Source organism: Poecilia mexicana, unplaced genomic scaffold, assembly GCF_051168715.1.
Source record: "Poecilia mexicana isolate PSO_F unplaced genomic scaffold, ASM5116871v1 scaffold_10, whole genome shotgun sequence".
NCBI lineage: Eukaryota > Metazoa > Chordata > Actinopteri > Cyprinodontiformes > Poeciliidae > Poecilia > Poecilia mexicana.
In genome coordinates this window covers 961033-971015 of record NW_028263379.1, presented here as the reverse complement: position 1 = coordinate 971015, position 9983 = coordinate 961033, and positions in this window count along the sequence as shown.

Genomic DNA, 9983 nt, shown 5'->3' with positions numbered 1-9983 from the left:
TGCTTCAGCTTCTGGAGAAGGAAAAAAGCCAGTGTCTATTGGTTCTAGTTTCTGAAATACTGGTATATTATTATGTATGTAGTAGATCTTACACTACATAAACGTGTAAACAGTCTAATGTAACTGTTTACACGCCTGTTTGGTTACAATATATTACAATCCCCCAACGACCAAAATTCAATAACCTATTGGAAAGTTTAAAAGAATTCAGCTAAGAGCCTTTGTGTCAGGGTTCCGGTGTGTGTGTGTGTGTGTGTGTGTGTGTGTGTGTGTGTGTGTGTGTGTGTGTGATGCATCTGTTCCAGCGAAGATCTTGGTGAAGAACCTGGGCAGCCTAGCAGGTGGATCTCATCTGCCTCATCAGTGTTGGGGATAAAGGAGCAGCAGAACATTCACTCAGTGCTGGATGATTAACGTGCACCGGTAGTCTCTCTAGCCGTTTCTTGTGGTTTACATTACTAGTTGTTTTGATCTGTCTCTTCAGTATTCACCAGTGGTTTCATAGTCCCTGTGTTTGCCTGCCTTTAGGTCAGTCTCTGGATCAAGTTCCATTGTTTTCTCCTCCTGAGGATTTTACCTCCAAGTCTGCCTGCCCGATGCTCCCTCCACACCTCTCCACCAGTTCTCCGGCTCCCAGTCAATACCATCCTCACTCTTCTTAGGAACCTCCGTGAACCATTTTCCACACTGGACCTTGGCATATTCCCCCATGCCTCAACCAGAACCATTCTAAAGTAAGCCTTTTCATATTGCATCGCTGAGCATCTAATTTTGGGCCACCAGTAACCCCGCTCTCATTCCAGGCACCTTCAATTGTATGACACAACCGCCCCCAGAAGAATTGCCTGTTGTCTTTAAGAAAGAAAATAAAATCCTTACATTTACTCAGGCTTGTTGATTTTGCATGTGGGTCAGAAGGTTAAAGCTGAACATGGCACTTTGATTTATAACTTTGTTCTCTTGAATAGAATTCAGAATTCATTTGAGCTTAACAAAACAAAAAAACATCTTGGCTTGTAAAATGAAAAGCTCAATGGACCTTGTTTAAGAACCGAGGCTGTAAATAGCTGGTCTTGTGCTACGGGGGAAGTTAAAAACCAATTTTCCCAGCAGGGATAAAGGCTGGGCCATTAACACTGTTCAATCAGCATAAAAGCTAAAACATGGTAGTAACATGAAAAAGTAAGGACCGGGAAGCTTTCTCAGGCAACTTGCTAAAAGAAAACCCACCAAAAGCATGAAAATCAGAGCTGATGCAACGTGCCAAACATTAAGAAACATCTGATTTAACTCAGTGGATTCCAAATTAAACTAATGAAGTTAACAGGAAGCAATGTAGCTTCCTGTTAACTCCCTTTAAAATATATACATTATTGTGTCATCTCTAAAATTATACTAATTTGCTAAACATCACAGTCAGCTCAAACAAAGTCATCCTTCTGTAATTGTTTTATTGAATATATCTTGACTTATCTCTGAATCTTCTCTTGCCTCAAAAGGACTCATATTCCTATATTCTTTAAGTAAAACTCTGCCTTGACATTTTGCATCCATCCTCCAGATGCTCTCTGACCTTTATCCTCATGCAGTCTAATGTGACTGTTTACACGCCTGTTGGTTACAATATATTACAATCCCCCAACGACCAAAATTCAATAACCTATTGGAAAGGTTAAAAGAATTCAGCTAAGAGCCTTTGATTTATAACTTTGTGTTCTCTTGAATAGAATTCAGAATTCATTTGAGTTTAATTTTGCTTCCCATTGTTCATTTCTGCTAAGTCCAAAGCTGAGCCCTGTTTTTCTCTTTCCTAGTAGCAGACAGGAAGCTTGGCTGTGTGGTACGAGGATGCTAACAGCTGTCTGTTGTTTGGACAGACAGACTGAAAACAAGCCCTCACCATGGCCTTGTGTCTCCATGTCCACTCATACACACTCTGAGTTGTAAGCTGCTCTTTTGGCCTCTCTCCTGCAAATACTGCTGTGGAGGTGGTCTACAGCTACAGGTACCTGGATGTGCATATATCCAGTGACCTCACATGGATTACCAACACCTCCCATTTGGTCAGAAAGGCCCACAAGTGTGTCTACTTCCTCAGGAAGCTGTGAAGAGCTGGACTTGGGAACTCAGTCCTGAGGAGCTTCTATCGCTGTGTGGTGGAGAACATTGTCCACACCTGCATCACCGTGTGGCACAGCAGCTGCACTGCTGCTGAGACACTGGCTCTGAGAAAGGTGGTTAATGCTGCACATAAGACAGTAGGGAGCAGCCTTCCCTCCACCACAGACTTCTACAAATCACAATGCAGGAAGAGGGCACTCCTCATCATGAAGGACTCCACTCATCCTGCACACAGACTGTTCCAGCTGCTCCCCTCAGCCAGGAGGTTGAGGAGCAACCAGAGCAAAACCAGCAGGCTGACAAAGTTTTTCCCCTCAGCCGCCAGGCTTGCTGAACTCAAGCTGCTCTTAATTCAGCTTCATCTACTTTTTTAAAAATTATTTACAGATACACATAATATAGTTCACTGTACTCCATGATTTATTTATTAAGCTTTTTGACATGGGACCGGAGTCCAAATTTTGTATCTTAAACAAGCAAATGCAAGCTGGTAAGATAATAAAAATTCCTTGAATCCTTGAATAATTATCCTCACCTTCAAGTCAATGAAGTAGGTGCACATCTGGCTGTAGTTCCAGCACAGTCAGTGTGGATGGGTCTCAGTCCAACTGATGGCTGGCGGAGTCTTTCCTCAGTCTTCCTTGCAAAACTGTTTCAGTTATTTCAGGCTGCAAACAGCCCTTTTCAATCCCTGCCCCAAATCTCTGTTGGACTGAGGAATGAACTTTGACTAAAGCACTCAATAGCATTCACTTTGTTGTCTTCAAACTACTTCTAATTGAGGCAATAGCGGCAACGGTGGTAGGAGTTCGCCCTGCAGTCGGCTTGTTGCTGGTTCAATGCCCGCTCCACCTGCTTCTGTCGTTGTGCCCTTGGGCAAGACACTTCACCCACCTTACCTGCTGGTGGTGGTCAGAGGGCCCGGTGGTGCCGGTGGATGACAGCTCCTCCTCTGTCAGACTTCCCCAGGGCAACTGTGGCTACTATCCAGTAGCTTGCCACTATCAATGTGCGTGTGAATGGGTGAATGGCTGTAGTGTAAAGTACTTTGCCGTGAGTTCACCCACTGATCAACCGTGACTGATTAGTTTTTCAAGAACAATCTAAAACACGACTTAACCAGTTAATAAATAACTATTTTCCCATTTCATATCGTTTCTGAACTCTTCATGCTTTGCTAGAGCAGCAGTGCAATATGTCGATTTCGGAAGGTTTTAAATCGATCTCAGCATTAGGACAAACTGAACACCGCCAGGACGCTGAGACCAGCACGTCCTCCTCTGACTGGCTTATCAAAAAGTTTAACTTTATTAAACAAACAAACAAACAAAAAATCAACAAAATGTGTTGATTTTTCAACAAAACCCAACAAAAATAATAATCTCAGTAATTATTGTTTCAACACGCAATTATGTGTTGCGCAATTATGTGCATTTTGGTTCCATTACAAAAATAACTAGCAGAGCAGGAGTTTAAAATTAACTAATCAACCACCGCTGTGTTCATGAAAGCGCTTATTAATAATCGCAAAATAAATATCAAGCCAGAAAACCTAACATCTTAACGGACTGAACATCATGTTTTTAATGTAATCTCTGCTCAGATCGAGGAGCTTGTCTCGTGGCGGTTGCCACGGCAACGGGTGTGCTTAAATGACAGAGAGAGAGAGTAAAAAGGTAGTAGTGGTTTTGAGCTGATCGCCTGTTCGGGTTATTTCAACCATTGCTGTGGCTCTTTACAACCGCTGAAGTTTCTGAAAGTTCAATAAACAACAAACTTGGACTAATTACCTCGTTCTTTGTGAGAAAACCTCATTCACAACAAACGTCAAACATGGTAAATATGTTTCATTAAATATTTAACAAACAAATGGCTTCTACCGCGATAATTATTCATCCATCCATCCATCCTTTTTCTTCCGCTTCATCTGGGGTTGTGTCGAGGGGGCACCATCTTCAGAAGGGAGGCCCAGACTTCCCTTTCCTCAGCCACTTCTTCCAGCTCCTCCAGGGGGGGATCTCAAGGCGTTCCCAGGCCAGCTGAGAGACATAGTCCCTCCAGCGTGTCCTGGGTCTTCCCTGGGGCTTCCTCCCAGTGGAAAGTGCCCAGAACACCTCACCAGGGAGGCGTCCAGGAGGCATCCTGACCAGATGCCCAAGCCAAGTCAACTGGCTCCTCTCGACGTTGAGGAGCGGCGGCTCTACTCTGAGTCTCTCCTGGATGACCGAGCTTCTCACACTATCTCTAAGGGAGGGCCCAGCCACCCTGCGGAGGAAACACATTTCGGCCGCTTGTATCCGTGACCTCGTTCTTTCGGTCATGACACAAAGCTCATGACCATAGATGAGGGTGGGAACGTAGATCAACCGGTAAATCGAGAGCTTGGCTTTTTGACTCAGCTCTCTCTTCACCATGATGGATCGGTACAGCGCCCGTTTCACAGCAGATGCTGCGCCAATCCGCCTGTCAATCTCCCGCACCCTTCTTCCCTCATTCGTGAACAAGATCCTGAGATACTTAAACTCCTCCACTTGGGGCAGGACACCCCCCCGACCCGGAGAAGGCACTCTACCCTTTTCCGGCCTTGGATTTGGAGGCACTGATCCTCATCCCGGCCGCTTCACACTCGGCCATGAACCGCTCCAGTGAGAGCTGCAGATCACGACCTGATGAAGCCAACAGGACCACATCATCCGCAAAAAGCAGAGATGCAATCCTAAGGCCACCAAAACGGATCCCCTCAACACCTCGGCCGCACCTACAAATTCTGTCCATAAAAGTAATGAACAGAATCGGTGACAAAGGGCAGCCTAGGCGGAGTCCAACTCTCACCGGAAACGAGCCCAACTTACTGCCGGCAATGCGGACCAGACTCTGATACCGGTCATACAGGGACCTGACAGCCTGTATCAAAGGGCCGATACCCCATACTCCTGGAGAACCCTCCACAGGGCCCCCCGAGGGACACGGTCGAACGCCTTCTCCAAGTCTACAAAACACATGTAGACTGGTTGGGCGAACTCCCATGCCCCCTCCAGGACGCTGATGAGTGTGTGGAGCTGGTCCAGTGTTCCACGACCACACTGCTCTTCCTGAATCCGAGGTTCGACTATCCGATGGACCCTCCTCTCCAGAATCCCTGAATAGACCTTACCAGGGAGGCTTAAGAGTGTGACCTCCCTGTAATTGGAGCACACCCTCCGGTCCCCCTTTTTGAACAGGGGGACCACCAACCCAGTCTGCCAATGCAAGCAAACTGCCCCCAATGTCCATGCAATACTGCAGAGTCGCGTCAGCTAACACAACCCTACAACATCCAGAGCCTTAAGGAACTCCGGATGGATCTCATCCACCCCTGGGGCCCTTCCACCAAGGAGCTTCTTAACCACCTCGGTGACCTTGTCCCCAGAGATTGGAGAGCCCGACCAGGAGCCCCCAGGCTCAACTTCCTCAATGGAAGGCATGTTGGTGGGATTGAGGAGGTCTTCGAAGTATTCTGCCCACCGGCCCACATCGTCCCAAGTCGAGGTCAGCAGCACACCATCCCCACTATAAACAGTGTTGGTGCTGCACTGCTTCCCCCTCCTGAGACGCCGGATGGTGGACCAGAATCGCCTCGACGCCGTAAGGAAGTCATTCTCCATGGCCTCTCCAAACTCCTCCCACGCCCGAGTTTTTGCCTCAGTGACCACCCGAGCCGCATGCTGCTTCACCTGCCAGTACCCATCAGCTGCTTCTGGAGTCCCACAGGCCAAAAAGGCCCGATAGGACTCCTTCTTCAGCCTGACAGCATTCCTCACCGAAGGTGTCCACCAACGGGCTTGAGGGTTGCCGCGACGACAGGCACCGACAACCTTGTGGCCACAGCTCTGATAAGCCGCCTTGGCAATGGAGGCACAGAACTTAGTCTACTCAGACTCAATGCCCCCCACCTCCTCCGGAAAGTGTTCAATGTTATGCCGGAGATGGAAGTTAAAGCTCCGTCACAGGGGACTCTGCCAGACGTTCCCAGCAGACCCTCCCCACACGTTTGGGCCTGCCAGGTCTGACCGGCTTCCTCCCCCACCACCCGAGCCAACTCACCACCATGTAGTGGTCAGTGGACAGTTCCGCACCTCTCTTCACCCGAGTGTCCAAGACATACGGCCGCAGATCCGATGAAACGATGACAAAGTTGATCATCAAACTGGGGCCTAGGGTGTCCTGCTGCCAAGTGCACATATGGACACCCTTATGCCTGAACATGGTGTTGGTTATGGACAATCTGCGAGAGCACAGAAGTCCAACAACAGAACACCACTCGAGTTCAGATCGGGGGGGGGGGCGTTCCTCCCAACCACGCCCCTCCAGGTCTCACTGTCATTGCCCATGTGAGGGTTGAAGTCCCCCAGTAGAACAAGGGAGTCCCCAGGAGGGGCACTCTCCAGTACCCCCTCTAAGGACTCCAAGAAGGATGGGTAATCTGAACTGCTGTTCAGCCCGTAAGCACAGACAACACTCAGAACCCGTCCCCCCACCTGTAGGCGGAGGGAGGCTATCTTCTCATTCACCTGGGTAAACCCCAACGTACAGGCGCCAAGATGGGGGGCAACAAGTATGCCCACTCCTGCCGGGCGCCTCTCATTGCGGGCAACTCCAGAGTGGAAATATGTCACGGCGCTCGTCATTGTGCCCCACCTCCAGGCCTGGCTCCAGAATGGGGTCCCGGTGACCCGCATTTTTTCACTCTTTATAGCTCCACTGTTGAAAATGAGGCTCTAACATTCACAAATGAAAGTGAAATAAAATCCAGTCCAACATCTGGTTTGAGGTGATTCCTCTGGAACCTGTTGGAGGAAAAATATCCCAACTTCAGAAGATGAGCTTTAACCTAACAGAGCTCTGTGGTTCCTCCTATCAGTGTGAGAGTCAGGGTGAGGAGGAGCCATGTTAGGAAGAGAAGTGGAAGCTGCAGGATCTTCAGAACAAACAAGCCAATTACTACTAGGCCGACTGATTATCCCTCTGTCTGGACACATGATATACTTTTGTCATAGTACCTCCAAGAATTTAAAACTACTTTCACCCTTGCCTTTATCACATAGACAATAGGTTCTTGATCTGGAAACTGGCATCTCTGTCTTTTCTGACCATATGCCTATTTTATATGATTTGTCATCTTCAAGTCGTAAAAGCATGCACTCTTTGTCAATGCTGTCATGGTTATTAAAGTCAGAGTGTTTGCTAAGTGAGAAAACTGGAAAGTGCAGGAGGAAAGACTGGAAAAAGACAGAATTCAAGTTTTATTTGAAATGCTGAAGGAAGGTTGGACTTGCTACCAGAGAGCAGTAAAGATTGCTAGCGAGTTATTTTTCTAGGGTTATTGCAGCGAGTTTGCTTGACTCTTGTGTTCTTTAAAACACATTGACCTTAATTTTAAATGCAAATGTTCTTTTACAAGCATTGAATGAGATGTGTAGCCTGTTTTAGATTTGTCTCCAAGCTGCCAAATTTTTTTAGCATTTTTTCTTTTTAGAAAAGGTTCTCCCAACTGAAAGATTTGCTGAAAGTTCACAACATTAGGGAAGTAGACTTTTAATTACATTTTTTAGCAGTTGATTCTGGCAATCATATGCTTTTAATCTAAGAGTGTTTTCACACCTGATTGGACAGTAGGCTCGGTTTGACTGGGGACCGTCACTGTAGACCAGCGATGTTCCAAGTGAATAGTGTTCAGTTAAAATAACTTTCTGATGAAATCTAACCTTGTGGTAGTATTGATATAAAATGATTCCTGTGCTTACATATTTTACATTGTTGGAGTTTGTACTTGGTTTTTGGTAGATCAGTAACTGTTCAGTATTTTTTTTTCCTGTATATGGCCTTATTGCAAAGGTTAGCATAAACATTTAAGACTTTGGAGTTGCATTAAGCAGAAAAAGAGAATCCAGTTTGTTTGACTTGTGCTCTGACTGTTAGCTAACCGGTACAGTCAAACTAGTTTCTGTTCATCCGGATATGAGATGCTAAAGGAGGGATAAGTTGAATGCTAAGAACTGAGTATTATTAATTTCAGACAAAACCTTCTCACAATAAAACACAAAATAATCAATGTACATGAAATTACCTCCTTAAGGTTTTTAAATATCTGTAATTATCTTAAATGTTTGTCATAATTTACGAGTCAACGTCTACGAGTCAATGCCCCCACCCCCCAGGCTGCAGCAAAATCTTCCAAGTCTTGACCGGTCTGTGGTAATAAAAAGGTTGGGGACCACTGGTTTACACCAGTGGTTCCCAAACTTTTTCTCCTGGGACCCCTCTGGGCCCCTGCTATGACTTACAAATAGTTGTTTTGTTGAATGATTGTCAGCGAAGGGGGGGTGGATTCTTAGACTCCCTGTTATATTCAGGCCCGGCTCCAGATGAACAAGGGGGAGGGGGGGAATCAACTTTTTTGGGGGGCAAAATCAATGTACGTAGCTGAACATAGACAACAACATCAGTAGCCTACAGGCTACTTGTTCAGATATTAGCTAGTCATCTGTTAGCTAACATTACCTGCATCCAACAGCTTTACTCAACTCAGTCGGTTAGTTTGGAGGAAAAAACTGTGAAAAGTTCTTTGCGTTTTGCTGGTTTGCTGCCGTGATTCTAACACACCTGTAGCTCCGCCCAGCAGCAGCAGGTCTCCTTCACAGGTGGAAACCCAGCACGAGCGTCGTAGCGCTCATGTTGCGTTTAAAGGCGGCTCGGAAAAACAGGTTACAACATGTTAACAATGGATTAAACAGTTTTAACTGCTGATAAAAGTGACAGAGGACACAAATATGGGAAATGTGGAAGCCTCTACTGTATCAAATTGACATAGGAATAACAGAGAGTTGGCCATTCTAAGGTTAAAACCCAGCGCATACAGTGTTCATGTTTTGTTTTTTTTTCCATCCAGACTGCTTCCTGCGCCCCCCTGTAATGGCACGCCCCCACAGTTTGGGAACCTCTGATCTACAGAAAGCATCTGCTATTAATAAACAGCAGATGACCCTTTTACATGAGTCATTCTTGAAATTGGTTCAATCTTCTTCAGTGACAGAAATATAGTGCATACAATTAAATAGTGGTAATAATATGTGCATCAAAGATTATGAAATTGAAAATATATTGTTTTAAGTAGAAACTAGATTTGTCCATTTCCAAAAGATGCTATCACAGTGATGAGAAGATCAACGTAGAACATGTTGTTTGAAACATTTCTTATGGCATGTGAGGCTTTTTGCACAGGGGACTGCCATGAAGTAGTTTATTGAATATAGCAAAGACATTTTGATATATGGACTGCATTATTTGCATTTGTTAGATGAGCTGCATTTAATCATGCAGGGACAGTTACTGGAAGTGCTTGGATGAGAAACAACCCAGAACATTTTCATCAATGGCTCACTCACTCGTTTTTATAAATGTTTCTGTAAAGTTCGTTTTACATATCTGCTCATCTTGAGCCATGTAATTGTTTGAATCTGATCCTGACATTGAGACCCTCTTCAGTCCTGGAAACAGGCCCTGCTCTGGTCCTCCTCTGTATAGCATTAGCATTGTCTCCAGCTTTGTTGGCTCAGATGGCAGCACAGTGATTGCTTGGGTAATGAACCCTCCATGGCTTCTAACCTCTCCTATATTAGCTGGCCAAACACAGGCAGTGTTTTGGCTGCAGCCCCCCACATTTTACTAACAAGCTGCACTGATGCCCTGTTGGCTGCCAGCCACAAAGCACTGGACCCACAAACAGCTACAATAAAGCCAGGCACAGTTTTATGCACAGCCTGAGCAATTGCATTTTTCTCTCTTGCTGGAGGACAACATGTTAATGTTTCCATCAGACTTGG